We start from the raw sequence: 21,302 nt of genomic DNA on the forward strand, positions 1-21,302 counted from the left end.
CCCTTCCCTCTGCCCTGCATTCCTGGCCCTGGCCTGTAGCCCCAAATTCCTGCCGCGCTGGAGGCGGGCTCTCCTCCGGGAAGGTGCGCAGCTCAGGAATCCACGCTGCCTGGCCTGTCGCGGCGGAGCCCACAGCCTGCAGGGCTCCGCACCGCCCCATCTGCTCGCCCGGCAGACAGTCGAGGCCGTGACTCAGGAAGGGGGTGACCTGGGCTGCAGGGCCAAACCCCAGCCCGGGGCCCAGTGGTGCCTCCACGTCAAACATCAAATAAGGGGCAATAAAGTCTGCACACCAGGCTCCGGAGGGGAAACCGTACCCAGGTGCTAGAGGGATGTGGGCCCCCCAAGGGGTGACTTGCTATGTCTGTTGGGAACTCCCGGTCTCCAGGTGTGTGTGCGCCCAAACCTCTGGCTTCAGCTGCCACTCAAGCCCGGGGAATGCTGTCAGCCCACAGGAATGTTATCTGCTGGGAGGGGCTGCCCTGACACACAGCAGCAGGGCAGCCCCAGGAGGTCCAGGTTCCAAAGTCAACAGGCTCCAGAGGGACTGGCCCTGGAGAAAGACACCTTGCTGCAAACAGCTTCTCAAAGATACACCCTGCCCCCTCACTCCAGGTGCACAGGGACGCTCACCTGGTCTGAAATGTGCCAGGTTCACTCTCCACTCTTGGCAAGCTCCCCAGCAGGCCCCCCCCACCGCCCCGGTCTTCCTGCCAAAGCCTCCCTGAGCCTGCCCGCAGCAGCCAGGAGGAGGGCCATGGGCCCGTCTCTGCTGTGCCTACTCACCCCACCAGGACATCGCCGAGGTTACATGCATGTGACAAGCAGCTTCCTGTCTCCTTAAATGAATGGACTTTTATAAACATAGGTTATTTTTTTATTTAGTCTTTATCGTGTTTTTGCAAATAGAGGGTGTGTGTCCTAGCATCACCCTGGATGCTGTGTCTCCCAACCAGCCACCAACGATTAGAGAGCCAGGCCCAGGGTCCCCCACGTGGTGCAGATATCACTGGTGGCTCCTGTCACATGGTCCTGGGACACAGGGGTGTTTAGAGCTGGATGGCGCCTCCAAGGCCCCTTGGGCGGCACCCTCACTCTGCCCGGCCTTCCCGGTCCCCAGGTCCATTTGGTCTGTGGGTTGCTCGCCACCCCACCCCTGGGGCCCACTGCTGGGGCCCACTGCTGGACCCCTCAGAGCAGAGGCAGCCCCCTCGGTGGCAGTGCCAGCAATGCGTCACCACTGTGAAGACCAGATTCCGGTGCAGGTGTGAGCCCCTTTCCCCACAAGCTCACACTTGCCAGAGGCCTCTGCCCCGGTGCCAACACCGCCGCAGCTCTGCGTGAGCGGGCGGGCACATCGGAGACCAGTTCACGCACCTGTGCAAAGGAATCTGGGAGAACAGCTCCCTCCGCAACAGCACCCGCAGCCCCAGCTCTCGCCACTAAGGCATTGAACGCAGTTGTGGTGTTTGGTCAGGACCGGTGACGACCCTGAAGAGTGCGCTGTGCTCGGGGTTGTGCGTTGGGGGTGAGGAGAGGCCCCTCCTGCCTCTCCGGGCAGCCTCGCCAGGTTGGGCTACATGACATTGGTCCCCATCCCTCAGGGGTGCCAGGAGGATGCTCCACAGGTTTCTGCATCTCACATTCCTATGATGTCACCAGCGGGGAATAATCTGGAAGGCGGTCACAGCTGAGAGGATGTGGGGCCGGCGCCCGCTCATGCATAAACATGGCCACTAACAGTCTCTGCTCTGCCCGTCCCCAGCGGGTGGGACGGAGACGCGCCTCAGACATCTGCCCTCCTCTCAGCACTGCCGGGACAGCTTCTCACCATCAGCCCGCGGGCGGCTCTCAGGAGCGCCTGCAGCCCCCAGGATGCAGGGCCCCTGTGCGGGGCCGGGGCCCTCAGGGTGGCCGTGCTGCTTCCCGGGGAATGCTGGCTGGCACGTTCTCAGGAGCAGAGAGGGGCCACGCGGGCAGCTTCCAGGGCAGGACCTCAGCAGTGCCCGCTGATGCGCCATGACCATCTGGCCGGCGGCTCAAGCCGCTGCCAGCACAGCCCTCCTTTCCCAGCTCCGTGTGAAGTCCCAGGCATAAACTCACCCCCACGTCCACTCCGATCTTACACAGAGGGAGGCAGCGGAAAGCCCGGGAAGAAGTACACACAAGCCCACGTGTGCACACACAGCCCGGAGCTTGTGAGGGAGCGAAAGAATCAAAAGAGAGGCGGCTGATGGAGGACAAGAAAACATTATTCAAGGAAGAGAGAAAAGGAGGAACCAGGGGTGGTCCCTCAAAGTAGACAAAAGTAAAGAGGGGAAGGGAAGAGCTCCCCCCCCCAAAAAAGCTGGAAATGGATGCAGAGGTACCAACACGTCCAACCCAGCTCAACGGTGGCCAATGCAGAGCCACCTGCCGGCCCCACCCAGACCTGGCGCCCACGCCCTCACCGTGCCCACCTCTCTGCGGCACTTCCTGGCTCATTTCCGACCCGTCTGCTTCATGTGTTTACCAAGAACGGAGCATCCCAGACCCACACACTTCCAAGCGCGGAAGGCTTAAGCCATGGAGAGAAAGTTTGCTTTTTCCAAAACGGGCAAACAGCAGGGGCTGCCCCTGGCTAGGACTCCCCGGAGACACACCAGCCCAGGATCCACCCTCCCACCTGACTCTCGGCTCTGCCCATAGAACTGCCCGCACCCTCTGAGCTGAGCTTCAGCCTCAGAGGGTCCTCCCCCAGACACTTCGGGTGGGGCCCACTGCCCCCTGAGAGGCAGGACTGGTACCAGTGCGCCACAGAAGCGAGTGAAGATGCCCGACCATACAGCGGAAAAGACATAAAGAAACAGCATTCTCCACTTGGAAAATCTATCCCCCCAAAGGAAGAAGGGAATTTGTGAAAAATGCGTTTCAGGCCAAACTGTTTCGGGAAGCCTTTAAAGTGAGTGACTCCTCTGGTCAGGAGCAGCAGAGGCTGAAATAGAGGGAGAAACCGCAGCAGCCCACGCAGGAGGGTCTTGGGTGTCTGCAGCGGTGTGAGCCCCTGCCCTGTCCCGGGGGACATGTACGGCCCTGATCTTGGTCTGGCTCAGTGGCCCTGAGGGGGCGGGTCTTGTAATTCCCGGGAAATTATCCTTTCACCTCTAAATCGTTCCTTTTGGAGGGGCTCCTTGTCGCCTGAATTTTCTCTCCTCCTCCAAATGGCTGGATGGCAAAGAAGCAGACAAGCCACGGGGTGGGGGGGACTCCTGTGTCAGCCGACACGGTTCCAGCCTGACCGCGGTTGCCCATGGCCCTGTTGGCTGGCAGCCTGCTCTCCAGTGGATGCGGGACGTGGCCAGACGGCCTGGGAGGCTGGTCAGGGACTGGAAGTGCCTGCTCACTGACCGAGTGCACAGCAGCCCTGGCGGGAGCACTGTCTGCAGCTGCCCCGCTGAGCGGAAGGTGAGTTAAGGCCGGCCCTCCCTCCTCCCAGGGAAAGCGTGTCAGCCGGCACCGGGAGTAGCCACAGGCCAGGCTCAAGGGGCTCATGGCTGATGGAGGTGAGTTCTCCAGATCCCCATGGTCTGAGAAAACAGTGCCTGGCCTGTGGCTCCCATCTGCGTTCACAGGCACCTGGTGCCCGGGGCAGGGTCTCTGCTCCCTTGAGGTCCCTGGTCACTGATGTCCAGCATCACCTGCGTCCCACAAACAGCCGCACTGTGCAGCCAATGGAGCCAGTGCTCATTCAGAGCTCCAACCCAGCTCACACGTCTGGCCGCCAGGGGCTCATCTGGTGGCGTTTCTTCACCCCCGCACCCTGACTTTGCCCCCCCACCAGGCCTGCGGGTGCCCTCGCTGCGTCCCCTCCTTCTCGGGGTCGGGTGCTACCTCCTTGCTCGTCAGGGAGTGAGAAAACCCTGGTGTCTCTCACACCCCATCTGCGGGTTTCATGTAAATCCCGTCTCTGCACGACACGATTCTGTGCAAAGGGGCCCTGAGCGCGGTTCCGAAAGCCCACAGGAGGCGGGAGGCCCGGGGCCACCGCCAGCCGCTTCCTGTCATGATCTCTTCCCCTCCGCACGGAGGGGACCCCACGCAGCCTCGTCTGACCGGGTTGCATCCAACGTTGGCTCAGTTTTCCATGCCTGCACACCGGAGGGAGGGGCACAGCAGCCGTCATTCCACCCACTGCTCGGATTTCTGCGGGTTTTCTCCTGTCATGGGGGGGTGTCCCTCGCCTTCGTTCCACCGCTCGTGTGTGCTTAGAGAACAGCTTCGCCAAAACACCTTTGTCCCAGCCAGGTGCCCTATGGGAACAGACGGGAACTGGGAAGAAGCGTCTCCTATTGGTTTGCCTGCACGTTGACCAAACACCAAGGTGACCTAAAAAATACGCCCCTTCCAGCTAACAGCCCAAGTAACATGTTTGCTGCTGGACGTTCCCCAATCAAATGGGCTCTTGGCCTTTCTCTGGGCAGCTCTCCCCTCATGGCATCCTCTCTGCTCGGTCCCGCACACAGCTCACCTGGGCGAACAGCCCTGCCTGGCACCCACGCCCCTCAGACCCCGGGGGACAGTTGTCCTCATTGTTCTGCTGGCTCCGACTGGGGTTTTGAAGATTCTAGCACTGACCAAAGAGCCTTAGCGCCGACCATCAACATCCCTTCAAAGGAATTCAACAAGCTTTTCAGCAAAACTAGTTCGATTCTCCACTGAACGTCACTGACCCAAACTAGAGGCTGTTGTTATTCAATCTTCGCTGTCACGAGAGGCCGGTAGACTTGAAATCTGTACAGAATGTAATACGATGAGATTTTCCTTGGAGCCGTGGCAACGCCTTTAAAATGCTTAATCGGTTAGTGAAGCCGTCAAGAAAAAAACTGTGGCACTAAAAACATACGTTTGGAAGAAAACACGCGGATCCTCCAGAGGCAGAAGATGCGTGTGTGGGGGGCAGTCTGGTGCAGTCTCCTTTCTTCTCCCCCCGCCCTTTTGAAACACTGCCAATTAGCCGGATTTAACATTCAACCCAGGCATTTTTTTAGTCAAAGGAGACCATTTTCATTTGAAGAGGAGCGGATTTGAAGCAGAAATTCTTCCCCGCTGTGCCCTGATCAGCTATTGATTAGGGGAGGTCGCCGCCCTAAATCATCAATGCCAGATAATAGGCTTCAGCGTGAAGGCGGCCGGAGCACCCTTGTTCCAGGACAAGGCAAGCGGGCCCTTTGTGGAGCTCCAAAGGCTGCGGTCTCTCTGGAGGAAAAGAAATGTTAATTGAAAAATTCCTTAAATAGGTGAAGGCTCTGAGGCTGCTTTGCATGAAAGGTGTGAGCCCGAAATCGGGGGCAGGAGAGAAAGGGCCGCTGGTTGAGCGGGGTCCCTCTGTCACCGTGCTGATTAACTTCCCATTCACAGTCGCCGGACTGATGCAAAGGACTCCTTTCAGCCAAAGGGGCCGATGACAGCTGGGCCCTGTGCGCGGGGAAGTCTGAACTAATTGGCCCCTTGACAGGGAAAACTAAAACAAAGACACTTCCTATTGGGTGCAGGGAAGGGAGGCCTGGCGATTTGCATAAACAGTCGGTGGTGCGGGAGCTTCTCTTCTGTCAATTAACAGCCTCAGAAAATAGTCATGCAGCGGGTCGCAGATGATCCCTGAAATCACATTTGGGGACGTGGGTCCACCTCCTCTCAGAGCATCTCTAGATAATGCGTTGTCCCCCACAAGAGGTGTGTGGGGTGCAGCCTGGGCCCACACGGGGGCAGCTGGACTGTGGAGGGAGGTAGGGAGATGGGGACACAGGCACAGGAGGGCCACCGCGAGACGCTCCCTCCCCAGAAACCGGGATTCCTTGCTCCTGACCTGGAGCCCTTGCCCTTCCAGCCTCCCCTGCTGTCCACGCAGGTCCCAGACCCGTACATAGCTGTGGGGACGCCCCCGGGAGCCCTCCCGACCTTCTTCCTTTCCTTCCTCGGACCTCTGTGCTGCCCACACTGTGCACGTCAGCGGGCAGACCAGCAGCAGAGAGACTGAAGCGCCCCCAGGGCCACCAGGGCGCCTGTTCTGGCTGTCGGAGCCGTCTGGGGCTTCCAGATGCACCTCCTGAGCATAAGCAGGGCCCTCAGAGCCAGGACCGGGACCCCCCGAAATCAAGGTGTCAAGGGACAAGCTGCTTCTCCATGTGATTCTCCAGCCCCTGGGGAGAGCAGGGGACCAGAGACCCTCAACAGTCCTCCAGAGGATCCTGGGGGGCCTCAAGGTCCCCCACTAAAGGGAGACAAGAGACAGTATCCCAGGACCTGCACTGGAGAGAGGAAGGGGCTGTGGGGCCGCAGAGTCCTGGGCATGTCTCTGGGACATGACCAGACCCGGTCAAATGGTCGGCTCTACCTGGGCTATGACTCGGGAACGTCCAGGCACAGCCGGTGTCAGAGGAGACAGCCTGTGCCAGAGCCTCGGCCCCTGGACCCCACAGGCAGCAGGGCCCCAGGGTGTGTGGCCAGCTCCCCAAGAGGGAACGTGAGTGAGAAATGAACATATGTTTTCACAGTCCACTTCACAAGTAACAAAAGTGTAAATTAGAATTTACCAAACTTGCAAAATGTTCAGAGTATCTGTGCTTACTGTCAGCAAGGAGCGGGGCAAAGCGTTATATGGAATTCTGGGAAACATGTGTGCAGATCCCTGTGGGACAGTGGAGCAGAGGGAGGAAGACTTGGGAAAGGTTCCTGCTGTTTGCCCGGTGGTTCCGGTTCCTGAAATTCACCCCGATGAAATAATTGCAGGTTTTACTGGGGCGTTTGTCGAGTTTTGTTTCACCATAAAAATAGATACGACTTTAATAACCAAGAGAAGAGGGTCAGTTAAGTAAATCTTAGACCATCTCTAGAATGTGGACATTTTGAAATCCTATTTTAAAAATATCTAATGACATAGGGAAACGCTCCCCGCACGTGGAAAAGCCCATACAATCGTGCTCGGTGTGCGCGGCTGACAGCCTACTCTGACTTGGAAACTGTTTCAAAGGTGAAATGTACATATATTTTTTTTGCCACATTTAAAAGACAAGCCAGTTACAAAGGCGAACTACTCCAAATGTGCTGGAGACACAGGCCCTGGAAACGCAGGCAGGGTGCCCTTCAGGACCACTGTGGCTAACTCCTCCCTCCATCTCCCATACGTCCATCCATCTCCCAGGGAGCGAGGGCCGCCCTTCCTCAGGCCCCTGCCCCATACCCACTTTCTATTGCTACAAAATCAACCTAACGAAACTAATGAGCTACAGAAAAGGCCCTTTTCCAAACAAGTTCATGCCACAGGTATTAATAAGAGTAAATAATTTTACTGTTTTAAATATTCACATAAAGATGAAAAAGAAGAAAATGTTCAAAAACCATCTGTTGAGCCAGAGGAATCCTACACAGACGAGACCACGCGTGGAGAGCGGAGAGGTGCACACGTTATAACACAGAACGAGCGCGAGCAGGTGGGACGGTGGGACGTGCAGCCCGTGACCCAAAGACAAACTGTGAGCTGTGCCTGGAAAGGAGCCCAAGCGACGGGGCCCAGGCGTGGCTGCTGCTGCTGCTGCGGGGATGTGACGCGGACTTCTGTTCCTACTGTTTCCCAGACTTTCTAGAAACAAGCAACTTTTTTGCTTTTGAATTGGACAACCAAGGCACTTTATTCTTAAGTATAAAAATCATACCTAGATTTTCTTCCTCAAGGAGAAAAACTTTTTCTTTCTTTTAAGATTTTATTTATTGACTTTTAGAGAGGAGAAAGGAGGGAGAAAGAGAGGGAGAGAAACGTCCATGTGTGGTTGCCTCCCACACGCCCCCCCCACTGGGGACCTGGTCGGCAACCCAGACATGTGCCCTGACCGGGACTTGAACAGGCCCGGTTCGCAGGCCTGTGCTCAGTCCACTGAGCCACACCAGCCAGGGCAAAACTTTTTCTTTAAGATCAAAGATGTCAAATTCTTCCCTGTCACCCCTGCTCTGCCATCCAGGCCTCCGCAGGGAGGTGAGAAGCCGCCTCTGAGCCCAGAAAAGAAGCAGGTGTGGCCTAAGATCATATTTAAAACATACGATGTAAGAAATCCTACTCGTTTCTGAAAACATTTAAGGCGCAGTCACATGCAAAAGAGGCACCCACAGACACATACCCCTCCCGGGACACAGACACGCCCAGCCACACCCAGCCACGCGCTCGCTCCTCGTGGGGCCAGGCCCTCCCGGGAGGCGCCCTGAGAGAGCCACCTAAGTGGAATTCCCACCCCCTGGGGGTCGAGGAGAGCTATGCCCTCCCCTTTGCCGCCGACCTTTCTATTACAAACCCACAATCTCTACAAATTTCCCTCCGAATTCCCAGGATGATGTAACCATGGAAACCCAAGCCACAGGCCCATTGCAAAGGCCAGGAGAGAAAAGGTGGCCACGCATACCTGAGCCCCGAACAAAAGGGGGCGAACACAAGTCTCACAATGAAAACAGCGGGCTTCACACAGTCGGAGGGCGGGTAACATGTCGCACGGACCCGAGAGGCTTTTACAATGTCACTTTCGGAATTGGCCGACGTCAGTTATTGAAACACAAGTTGAATTAACAAAATCTTCAACATATGTTCCTCCTAAACTCTGCTGGATCTGAGGGGACTTCCGAAAGCTGCCGTCGGGGCAGGGGGCCGGACGCCAGGGCGGCGGCGCACGAGAACCACCCGTGGTGGTCAGCCGAGCCTGAGGGAGAGGCCCGAGCGCCCGGTCCCACAGGAAGGGGCGATTAATTCGGCCACCACATGTACGCCCGTGCCTGACCCTGATCTCATCAAATCATGCTGCCACCATCTGCTGTGTTTAATTCCTCCGCAGTGTGTGTGTTTGCGGCCCCCCTGCACAAAGGCGGCGGAGCGAGCTCTCGCAGGGAGGGCGCGCTGGTTGGCTGGCGGAGCCCCGGCCAGAAGGCATCTGTTGCTTCTGGTCCTGCAGCATCTGCTACTATTTCTCACTTTCCCGCACGCCATGGGGTACGGTTTCTCCCAAAGGTGGCCTCTCCATGCTCACTGTCAATCCCGCCATTGTCTGCCCCGCCGGTTCCCACGCTGCGGCCCGCGCTGTGCTGGCTGGCTGTCTGCACCCCCAGAGACTGTGCGGTTGGGTTCTGTCGTTAACCCTTTGCCTGCGCGTCAGGGCATTCAATTACGCCCGGCAGGGGAAGCAGATTGAGAGGGAGGGACAGCCACTCCTAGGGAGCCAGAAAGTTTACGAGGATAATGATGACGGCGACCCCCTAGCTGTCAAAATAGCACTCAGTTTCCGAGAAACAGACATGCTTTTTGACAGGGCAGCGTCCTGCCCTTGGCTTCTGTTCTTAACTTAAAATGCCACACCAGGACGCCCCGCTTCCTCCTGACCCCGGACGCGGCCACGGAGCCTGCGACGCCGAGTGTGTGAATGCTGGCATCAACGTGCCTGATCCCCGAACGCCCTCTGCTACCAGGGGCGGCCTGGTGGCCGAGGCACCGAGTGTTCCCAGCAGCCGGCACCTTCCCCTGACCTTCGGTCAGACCCAGAGCATTGCAGGGGCTGTTGGAACTTCCAGATACGACGCATTTCCTCCCGGAAGCCACTTCTAACTGTGATGCCATTCTCAATCCTCCAGCAGCAGTCCCTCCCCAAGAGTGCCGGGGCCTCGGGGTTCCACCTGACACCTCCCACCAGCCGCCTGCCAGTGTGCCCCTGCATGGGTGGGGGCCCTGGGCCCCATCCCCTCTGCAAGACACCAGGCAGCAGGAGAGACCGGCTGCTGCTCCTGACCCTGAGGCAGCTTTGTTTCCAGACTGCAAGGCCCCAGGGCCACATGGCCCCTGTGCGGACGATGTCAGAGTAACAGCCACGTTTGAAAAAATAAGTACCGAGCAGAAGATTTTGTTGAATTAAGGCATTTTTAAAGTCCTACGTAATACAATGCTGAGCATCAGCTCAGTAACTCTGGAGATTCTGAAAATAACTGGCAGTTTTTAAAGCCAGGAGGACATTTACTGAGCGCCTGCTGTGTGCCTGGCAGTGGGTGACAGGTGAGGGACGGCCCGGAGGGGCCAGAGGGGCTGTCCGCCTCTGTTGTTGCAGGGTGTGGGTGGCCGAAGTGACAACAGACAGGACGCGAGGGTGTGAAGAAGTTGGAGGTGCTCACACTTTCTCCGTGTGGCAGGGAGAGGATGCGGCCGAGGGTCTGGGTCTCCCAACCTCTGGGAGCAACTCAGCCCGGCCCGGGGCCCTGACTGCGTGGCCCCATGTCTCCACCCAGCCAGGCTCCGTGGGAGCCACTGTCCCCGGTACCCTAGGGTCCCAGCAGGTGTGAAAGGAGGTTGTTTTCACGGTGGGTGTGCCTGTCCCTTCCCCAGGTGAGAGCGTGGGAAACCAAATTTTACAAGTTTGGTTGTTTGCCTCACAAACTGACTTATGTGATTATCCATCACCATGTTAATTACAACGTGTCCGATCCCAATTAGTGTTTCATTGCCACATAAAACTCAAGATCAGGGCCCTGGCTCTCCAACGACTGCTCGGCTGCTGGCCGGGAGGTTTCGGTCCCTGGGAAGGAGAGCCCTGCACCTGTGCTCACAGGGACCAGAAAGAGCGTGGAAGGAGGCCCTCAGGGCCCGGGTGGGCCAGCAGAACCGGCGCCGTGCAGGTGGGTGTCAGGGCCCCTGTGGGCGGTGAAAGGCAGCTCACCTGCCCGCTGGGCATTCCAGAACCTGCTGGAATCCAGGACGGCAAAGACCCAGGTTCCTCTCGGCCCTGACGCCACCTCATATGGGCCTCCCCAGACCTCGGAGCCGGCCATGTGCACAGTATGCAGAAATTGGTGCCGTGGCCATGGTGTGGTCTCAACGGCACCAGGTCCCACATGCTCAGTGGTGCCTGGGCTCCTCCGGGAGACTGGCACCTCGTCGTCGTGGGCAGGAGATGCCACAGAGGAGCTCGGTCTCAAGGACACACCGGCCATTTCAGCAGAGGGTCCACCAGCTGACACAGGCCTGGGACTCCCCTCTGCCCCAAACACTGAGAAATAGTTGCCGTCCCTCCCCCCATGCCCACCCCGTCCCTCTATCTGTGCGGGGACACAGAGTCACAGCCACACAATGGTCTCTTGTAAGCCTTGACTCAGTCTGTGGTCTGAAGCAGAAATAGTGACAGGTAAGGCCCCTAGAGGTGTCGGCTCAGCCTTGTGCCTGGGACCGGCCACTACGGGCACATGGACAGGTGGGCAACAGGGGCCTCTGGCCCTCACCCTGCGCTGGCGGAGGCCTCTGCGCGCCCCACAGAGGCCAGGGTTCGATCCCAGCAGCGGCGGTGGTGACGCCTCCACCCCAGCTCATGCGGACGCTGCAGGGGGAACACATGCATGGCCCACCAGTGCGACCTCCACACCGGAAGCTCCCTGGCATGTGTCCTGTGGGGTGTCCCCCTGCTCGTCCTGGAGGTAAAGCCCCTGGGGCAGGAGTGGGGGTGGTCACGGTGTGTGAGCTGGCAGGGGGCTCTGGGCATCAGGTCCCACACCTCCCCAGGCACAGCGTCCCTGAGCGCTGCAGTCCCCAAGGTCACCCGCCAGGCTTGCAGGAGCGTGTGGTGCAGGGGAGGCTCGAAAGTCTTTCTGGGGTGACCTCCGGGGAACAGTGCCTTCCAGGCACCCGCTCCCTTGCACCTGCTCCAGGCTGTGCAGGAACAGATCCCCAGACACAGAGCCCTCAGCCCCGCTGACGCTGCCACTGCCGGCCACCGCAGGGCCATGCGGACTCTCACCCAGAAGGAAGGGCCGCTGCAGGCAGTGCTGCTGCTGCAGGAAGAGAAAGAGCAGGAACCCACAGGAGAGGGGACAGCAGCACACCTGACCCGGTTTGGCCTGGGCCCCGTGGGGGCCTCACCTGGAGCATGCGGGGCTGTCTCAGCCCCTCTGTGGGCTACAGTTCTCTGGCAGCTTTCTCAGCTCCCCAGAGCCCTCCTCTCAACAACCCCCCCACACTCTCTCCTCCTGTGTTTGGTGGGAGTGCAGCAGCCCCCCCACACCTGATTACAGTCACCCCGGTATAGAAACTCCCTCAGCTCCTCCTCCCACTAGGTCTCCTCCCCTTCCCCCTCAACACCCTGACAAGTAGGGGTGCGGGGAGGGGTCTGTGGACACCTGCTGGTCCTGACTCCTCCACAACCCTGCTCACGCAGTCCCAGGGCCCCGCAGCCAGGCCTACACAGGGGACCCTGGCATGGAGACAGGGGTCAGCCACCTCAGCCTACTCACCCAGCCGCCAATCAGAGTGAGGGGCATGGAGCTGGGGAAGTGGAGTCTGGGGTCCGGGCACCATTGGCCTCTAAGCCTGGAGGTTCGTTGATGCCTTGAGCTGTATGATTGACCGCCTTCCGTGCTGTGAGCGGGGCCACTCCTGGCCGGGCTGGCGGAGCTCAGAGTGAGGTGTCCCCCCAACCCCACCCCTGGGCCCTGGGCAGGCTGGGCCCCCTCCTCTCCTCGAGTTTCACTGGGACCTTCCTACCCAGGGAACACAGGTGCCCCTCCAATGCTGGGGCCTAGGAAATACAGACAAACCCAGAATCCAGACCCAGCCTGGGCCTCTGACTCAGGCTTTGTTTCTTGCCTGAAACAGAATCTTTTATTAAAACTGGGAGAGACTTAATAATGGATGTGACCAGGCGGAGGAGCTGAGTCAGGGCCCTGGTGTCGCCGTCGCTGCCTGCAGGGAGGACAGGACCTGCCGCTCAGAGCCCACCCTGCCAGGGGGCAGCTTCTCCCGAGACCCCGGGACCCAGTTAGTGTGTATGGACACGTGTCGCCTCCGAGACGCCGTCCTTCGGGGAGAAGGGCGCTCGGTCTTAGCTCTGTGATGACGCATTTCCCTCCGCGCCTCGTTTTCCTCTGAGGAGTCACCTGGGACAGGTCTATCGAGGTGGCTAATCCTCTCAGTGTACCTAGGACCCTCCCCGTGCTGCCCGTGAGCCAGCAGCTCTGCCCGTCATCCCGTCCACGTGGTGGCACAGCCCCCAGGGAAGCGAGGGGGCCCAGTCCCCAGCGCTCCCACATCAGCCATGGGCCTCCCTGACCTGCAGGACTAGTCACCCCAGACCCAGCTGGGACACCCAAAGCCCTTTCAGTTTCCTTGAAGGGTGTTAGAACTTATCCAAAGAAAAATACATTCTGTTTATTTAACTTTTTTAAGTTCCTATTGGGCACAATTCACCTTTAGAAGGTGTTTGGGAGCAGTAATCGCGGAGGCCCAGAGCCGAGCCCATCCCCCAGCACCCACCAGGCTCTTCCTCCCTCACCACTCTTACCAGCAGGCACTTCCTCCCGTTTCGGGTCAGGAAGGTGGGGTCACTTCACATGCTTCAGAGCAGCCACTCTGCAGAGCTGGGCTCGCCCTCAAGGCAACAAAGGTGGCTGAACAAACCATCTTCAAGGTGACCTTTCTCCGGCCTGTGGTTCACCATAACTCCGGCACCTTCATCAGTGATCAGCTGCCTCTGCCAGGTTAGTGGGTACGTCAGCACTTCTGTAAAATCACTGCTGGGCCCTAAACCGACTTACCTGAAGCCTGGAGATGCCAGCCCAGGTGCCCTGCGAGCCAGCGAGGAGTTCGAGCTGCAGCAAAAGATGAGTCAGACCAGCGGAGAGGAACGAGGCGGCAGTCCTCCTGTCCTTGGTCAGATCAGGACAGCAGCTCAGCGGAGCCCACCGACCTGTTTCCAAAGGCAGCTGAGGCCTCAGACGAGCTTCCACAGTCTGGCCGGGCTCATGTGCCAGGCTCTGGGGGTGCTGAGTCCAGCTTCTCTAGACAGCAAGACCTTAGGGCAGCCCAGAGATCTCCAGGGGATGCTTAGCCCACATGTCAAACCCCAATGCCTGGCGAGTCGTCCTGGCTCAGACCCCAGTTGTTGAGACGGTGGCTGAAATGCCACAGGCACCCTCCAGCCAGGTGTGACGCTGACGGAGCCGCTGCAACTGAGCGGAACAGCCGAGGTGCAGAGAGGCAGTGGACACTGTGACTCAGGTGAGCCAGGGCCCGGCCCAGCAGCAGGAAGAGACCCATCAGGATGCAAACGTTGTTCCCCAAGGGGGACAAAGGAACCCACAGAGAGTGTCACCCCTCCCTACAGCCTGTCCTCCTGAAGGCTGGGCAGGCACTGCCAAGGTCAAGGTCAAACCTACCGGCAGGGGCCTGGGAGCACCATCAGGAACCAAGAGCTCGGGTTCTCAGCCCAACCCTCCCTCGGGGAGGCTGCTCTGCCCACACAGGGACTGAACATCCTGCCCAGCCTGCCCTTGGTGAAACCCTCCCTGATTCTTAGATGACGTTTTGAGAGACTCAAAGTGCAATCTCACCTGTTTGCTGCATCAAATTATTACGTAAGGGACCTGCACAGCCTGGGGCCTCCCGCCAGCCCTGGGGGCCCTTGGGGGCCCTGGGGGTCCAGCTGTGAGCCCAAGCGTGAGCGAGCTGGGGGCTCGGCGGTGGTCCTGAGAGCCGTGGGCATCAGCCGCTCAGCTCCTAGGGAGGACAGACCCCCGTGGGCCTGGCAGCCTTGGGATGACCCTGTGCTCCAGGAAGGAAGGGCAATTGTGAAGTTGCCCGGAAAGGCCTGCCCCATGGAGGGGTTGGGCAGCCTGTGGGGCAGGATGGGACAGGTCTCACAGTCAGGCCCTGTTCTATTGAACACGACAGAGGGCATGAAGCTCGTCAACCCAACGCAGACACTAACTCAGTACTTTCCATCCCTCGGCTTACTGGCATGTGTTTGGTGAGCCCCTCACCTGGGCCGGCCACCGTGCCAGAGGCAGAGGGAGCAGATGAACAGACTTGTCGACACTGGAGAAGCTGGCCGACCCGAGAGGAGACAGAACCGCCCCCCAGAACGGCTGTCCTCAGGCCCCGCTGTGGTGGCCACACAGGGGGAGGCACATCCAGGGGCAGGGCGGGGGCTTCCTGGAGGCGGTGACTGGGTGACTGGGGTGGGCCCTGCAGGAGGAGAGGAGCTCCCCTGCAGAGTGAGTGTGGTGTGCCCAGAGCAGGTGAGGGCCTCACACAGAACAAAGCAGGAGGGGGCGGCCCCAGGGGTCCGCACAGGGGCAGGTGGATGGGGATTCACCTGAGACCCTAAAATCACAGGAGAACGGGAGTGAAGCTGGCCACCTGGCCTGCCCGGCTGACTCTTCCTTGCACATTTCCCCTGGAGAAAAGCAAAAGTGAGCAAGACGGTTCTTGGGCAGATCTGAGGAATCCCCAGGCCCAATGCGCAGATGACGAATATTCGAAACTGTGCTCACTAAAGCACACACTTCTGAAACCACATTCGTTTTCTTAAATTTCTCTCTAGCTTGATCTACATTCAAAGTAGCAAGACTGCATTTCTTTGAAAATATTTTATGTCAAGCGTTTTAGCTTTTTCCTGATTTTCCACAGCCTCCCCCAATGGTCAGAAATGCTACAATTTGGCCAGACTCACCCTTTAAAACGAACCTTTCAAGCTCACGTGGACGGACGCAGGCACTGCAGGATTGCCTGGCTCACCCAGGTGCCCAGACACCAGACTGGGCTCCTGCCCTCAAGACGGTCATACTGGAAGCCCATGATGCTCTAACATTCAGGAACAGCCGTGGGGACCAGCCCCCTTCTCCTGGGACCCACCACCATCCTAAGGACCCCAGCAACCTGAGGGGCAGCTCTGGGGAAATCTGCCCCGAGCCTCCTCCCTGAGCCACCTCCCCGAGCCCTGAGAGCATCTGCGGGAGCTGAGAAGGTGAAAACTATGGTCCTCCGAGGGCACCAGGAGCGGTAATATCTCAGCAGCGCAGTAAAAGCGTCCCGCACCCCACAGCTGCATGGCGACGTATCCTGGCAGATGTCTTCCTTCGTGGGGCCCACCAACGCGCACTTGTGCCTAACACCTGGCAGCATCGAAGTGGACGCTGCAGCTTAAATGTGAAAACTGAACTAAAATAAGCCCCCACCAAGGAATCCTCATCCCACTGGGAAGCCACGCCCGGTGGGCCACCATCCCCCGACGGGGCCGTGTGGTGCTGGCCACCCGCGCACTCGGTCCCTGGCCAGCAAAGGCATAGAGGGTCTTGGTGGGTTTGCGCTGTGTGGTTCCTGCAGACATTGGACCTCAGAGAAATAGTCTCAGGGTTTCTCCACAGATTCCTCAGAGAGCGTGTTATAAATAAAAGGCACCAAAGGCATGGGACGAGCAAGGGGCGCGGCAGGCTGGAAACCCCCGGCAGCGTGGGTGCCTCAGTAAGCAGAGAGGGGGAGGGTCTCCTGTGGAGAGCAGGACCAATAAAATGGTGTTGCTCTGGGCAAGACAGGATAAAGTATGTAAAACAAGATGGCATCACTCACGTCAACCAAGAGAGCTGTCGGTCAGCCACAGCACTTTGGTTCAAGAAGGAAATGGCTTAAGCTATGCCAGGCGCCCTGCCAAAGGCCTGCCAGGGCGGAACACCCATGACATCGGCACACAGACGGGTCTGCAGGGAGGGCACGCCTACCGATAGGGTGCCGGGGGGCTCTTGGCTCCGAGCCTCAGCTCCAGTGAGTGCAAACAATTTGGGCAGAATTGAGGTGGACTGCAGAGCCACCACCAAGAACAAATCTCCCACCATGAGCCCTTGCTCCTTGCTACTCTGGGTGAGCCCGCCAGAGCCTCCACTGGACCGAGCTCTAGAACTTCCACACCAACTGAGACCCCTGCTCCAATGGGACGGAGATCCCCAGTCGCCGACATTGTCTTGGGGCCTGGGACTGGGACTCTGGGACGCGTTAGCCTCCAAGGATTGCTGTGTGTTGACTGTGTGGTGTCACAGAGAGCGGTGCCAGGTTGGTGTTCTCTTGTGTGAACCTGCATTTAGTAAAAGCTGAGAGTGAGCAACAGCTCTGGGGCTCTCTCCTCGGTCCTTGCCGCTGCTGAGTATAGATGCAGCTGGGCGACCCACTGCCCAGGCCCCCCGCCCCCCTCACTCCCAAGCGAGGGGCGCATGCTGATCTGTAGGGAAGACTGTACTGTCTGCAGAGGTCTTGCTGAGGGTGCTCGAGACATCCCTCCAGGGAAGGGGCAGCAGGGCTGGGGCTCTGGCCCCAGGAAGCTCTTCCCCTGCTCAGAATGAGGCCGGGCAGGGCTCCAGAACCAGGGTCCCCGCAGCTGAAGCTAGGGCTGGTCGCTTCGGAGGCCCTGCTTGACCCTGGCCCCAGGTTCCCACCAACCGCAGGGGAACCTGCTCCTGGGGAGGGACAGCTGCCAGCACTTCAGGCAGGGCTGCCTCTCGACTCTGTGCTCTCTCTGTTTCTCTCTCTCTCTGTTTCTCTCTGTCCCTCTGTCTCTTTTTGTTTCTGTCCCTCTGTCCCTCTGTCTCTAGCCCCTCAGGCTCTGGAGCAGGAAGACATTGCAAGACCGAAAGGAGTTGTTACCGTGGGCCCGCCGCGTGTCGGGGCAGGTCCCTCGCCTCTCGCCCCCGTTCTGTTTCTGTAAAACCCCCTTGTTTGTCGTGTCTGCGTATTGAAAGTGCTTTGCGCAGTGAGTTCGACATTCATGGTCATGATCACAGTTCACGTCTCTTTGAAAGCTGCTCGTTATGGACTAAGGTGAGAATTAAGTTCCCCAGAACTGAGGGCAGGGCTCCGAGACGGGCCCCGAGTTTCCACATCCCCCGAGTTTCCACATCCCCCGAGTTTCCAAGTCCCCAGCAGAGGCCGAGAATCCCCCCCAGCACCGCCGGCACCTCTGTCTCAGAGCTTCCCACTTATTTGCCAGAAATGACTTCTAACCACAGCCAGGGCTCTCCGTCTGCAAAATGTCCCATAAAAGCAATTGACAGACTGTGGAAGGGGACTGTCCCTCCCTAGAAATAGATCAGCTGTTTCAGAGAGAAGAAACTTCTGAAGCTCGAACTAAGCCTGGGTCAGTGGCTGATGCCTAAAATATCTCACCTTGTGTTGCTATAAATCAGATCCCTCAGCCTTCCTCAAGCTGCCCCCGTCACTTCTGTCACCTGTCACCCTTGGCCACACCCACCCCAGCCCTCCCCTTCGCCCTGGGGGGTCAGTGTCAGGCTTCTGCCAGCCATCTCCTCTGGAAAGCATCCTCAGAGTGCAGCCAGATTTAGGAAACAAAAATGCAGGACATCCAATCAGATTTGAGTTTAGGATAAACAAGGAATTTTTTATCATAACTTTGTGACACACTTACAGCAAAGAAATTATTTGTGGTTCATCTGAAATTCAAGTTTAACTGAGCATCCTGTTTCTGACAGTTCTGCCCTGGAGGCCTCTGTAAGTAGCGTCTGGTCCACCCGGAGGGGCTTAGGGGCATGATGACATCACAGGGCCCCAAGACACTCGCCCTCAGCAGACATGAACACTGCCCAGCTCACGGCGAGGAGATCGGCCGTCCAAACTGGAGCAACGCAGGCGAAAGCAGAAGCCCAGGAGCTGGACAGTCCCGAGGATGGAGTGAGACGTGGCATCGCTGGGAATCATTTAAATACGCCCATTTTCTTTCGTGGCAGCCAGTCAAGCAAAGGCCTTGAGCCTTGATCTTTCCAAATTAGAGATGCTGTCTGCAGAAATCAACAAGGCCATTCCCAGTCGTGGTGAAGCCCCTCCCAACCCCCATCCCCGTCTCTCCCAAGGCTGCTGGGTCTCAGGATCCTACCTCAATGCCTGGAGCTGTCAGAGTGCTGAGCAGGGAGCCCTCTCCTCTGTGGGCCGCGCGGGCCCCGGCTGCCTGCCAGCTTCCCTCCCGAGCTCAGTGAACACAGCCTGTTCTCGGGTTGTGTGGCCCCAGCACACACGGTCCAGCTCCCCAGGCCAGCACTCATCGGCCTCACCTCGCTCCCAGCCATGGAGCTGGGCAGCGAGCCGGGGCGGGGGCTGGGGCGAGGGAGGGTATCCCAGGCTTTGGAATGCAGCTCAGACCCAGAGGACGCCACGTGCCACCTGCCAGGTGCTGTTGTCCTTCCTCCCCGCCCGGCAGGAGGCTCTTCACACGGGAGAGGCCTCGGCAGAGGCCTTTGCCTGCTCCCAGGGCTGCACGTGCCCTCGGAGGCGCCTGGTGCCAGTGCTGAGAACGAGGCACCCTCCCCTCACCTGAGTGCGGGGAAACACCGGAGTTGACAAACGTCTGCTTCCACCAGCAAACAGGGCCCCACGAGGCTTGGAAACTCGCTCAGAGTAACAGCTGCCAATGGGTTTTCCTTCCCGACCAGTTCGCATGAGGACCTGCTGTCCCGTTCTTTCACTTTCACTGTCCGGCTCTGGGGCAATGAGAGGAAGCAGGTCCTTTAAACAGAGAGGCTGTCACTTCCTGAGCACACCATGACCTGCCAGGGAGCCACACCCGCTCTGGCTTCCACATGGAGAGGGGGGCACCCAAGCCGCTGCCAAACGCCAAACGTTGGGGCGGCTGCTTGTCCTGCCTCCTACTCGGCCTCAAGGGCATTTGTGTCTGGGTCCGACTTTGTCTGCATCGTGGGCTCTGGTCAGTCGTGTGTCAGGTGGGTGGGGGACAGCAGGAGGGGAGGCCCTGAAGATGGTGGGGACGTGGCAGCTGCCCCAAGAGAGAAAGGACTTCCCGGCAGCTGAGCCACCAGCAGATAAACTACCCAGAGTGGACCCTCGAATCTCGAGTAGGATCCTGCCTGCGAATCGGACCTCGACCCACCAGTCTGAGCCCTCACAGGCTGCTCCGGGCCTCCTGGGGGAAAGCAAGCCCGTGTCTAGCCAGTGGGCGGTGACAGGTAGCCTGGCCCTAACTCGTCCCCAGTCCTGGTCACGATGCAGTTCACATGCAGCGGGACAAGCGCCTGGGTCGTGCCGAGGCCACTCGAGAGCCAGGGAACAGCACACTCACCCCTCAGATAAACGGGGCCGAATGAGGCCCCAGCCACCTGCCTCATTGCCTGGATTTGAGGAGGAATGACATGATATCATCTTTTACACACTTGAGGAACATTGAGAGAAAGGCAAAGTGGGATTTAGAGTTGTGGAATCTATTCTATTCTAGAACTGCTAGCCTCCTTCACCAAGTTCTGGCACCCAAGGCCCGCCAGCCCAGGGGACACGGGTTTCAAAGGTGAGAGCAGTGGGGAGCAACAGCCCCCCCCCCTTGGCTGCATCTCGCCCTCACTCCCTCCTTCTTGTGCGTTTCTTTGTATGAATAGGCGCACACCATGTGCCCACGCCCTTCACCCAGGGCCCTCGCTGCCGCCACAACCTCCCTCAAACTCACTTGTTAGCGTGGTGAACAACAGACTACGACGCTCGCATTCGTGGTGACCTCACCTGACGGCAACAGAAGTCCAGCTCCGAGCCGTCACAGCTCCTGGGGCTGCCGGTGTCCCAGGCACGGCGAGCCGCGGTCAGCTCAGGCCTGTCAGGCTGCTTCCCCACAGCAGGACAAAAATAAGACCTCACGCCAACGTGAGACCAAACCAAAATAGAACGTCTTTTTTGGGTTCTTTGCTGCCACACAGAGACCTATCTTCGGAATCGGCTGAGACTCGTGCCCAGAACTCCTCATACCCCCTCACAGAGCCCCTGGGGGTTTAGGAAAAACAAAATGCCACCCAGCAGTCCGTGCCGCGCCGGCCAACATGTGACCGCACCACCTTCCTGGGGCAGCTAGAAAGTGACACGTCTCCGCCCACCTTCTACGTTCTTCTAGCTGGGCTCGTAATCACATTTACAGAGGCCGGTTAGCAGGAGAGAATCTAATTTTACTACATGTGCATGGCGAGTTCACACAAGCATGAAAATTCCAGAGACAGTGAGGCAGCACTGGGTGACATTTTGGACAATGGAGAAAGGGGGAGGGGGCAGGGTCTTAAACTCCACGGGTGAGAATGGGTAACTCACAGGTGGCTGACTCGGAAACAATGCAACACCAGGTACCTAGGAAACTGGCCCGTGTCCAAGGCTGCCCCCTGCCACACTCAGCTGGATCAAGGCTGCTGGGGGGAGTCCTGAGGTCTCTTCCTGGGCAGGTCTTCCCTCTGAATCTCAGGCAGGAAAGGGGGTAGAGGGGTCAACGTTTCTTTCTGAGTCTTTCGTTAACTACCAGTTTAAAATCGCTATCTCTAAGGCCTAACCTTTTGGGCACCTGCTATTGCCACCCCGGGCTCACTGGGACGAGGGGACGCACAGGTGTCTGCGTGAGGAGAGGCCACTTCACTAAACTCTGCAAAATGTTCCGAGAGGCCGGCACGCGGCCCTGCTGCAGGAGCGCCACACCTGGCGACATGGGCCCACCCTGTCTGCA

The 21,302-nt window shown here is 58.7% G+C and overlaps 1 long non-coding RNA gene across 1 annotated transcript; it reads right to left on the bottom strand.

Moving 5' to 3' along the window:
* Positions 1-18,258: 18,258 nt before the first annotated feature.
* Positions 18,259-20,600, bottom strand: LOC123478893 (uncharacterized). The gene is made up of 3 exons (XR_006654298.2): positions 20,327-20,600; positions 18,699-19,299; positions 18,259-18,603 (listed from the first exon to the last, which is right to left on the bottom strand). It is a non-coding gene; the product is annotated as an uncharacterized lncRNA (long non-coding RNA).
* Between the last annotated feature and the right edge of the window lie 702 nt (positions 20,601-21,302).

Source organism: Desmodus rotundus, chromosome 11 (genome assembly GCF_022682495.2).
Source record: "Desmodus rotundus isolate HL8 chromosome 11, HLdesRot8A.1, whole genome shotgun sequence".
Lineage (NCBI taxonomy): Eukaryota > Metazoa > Chordata > Mammalia > Chiroptera > Phyllostomidae > Desmodus > Desmodus rotundus.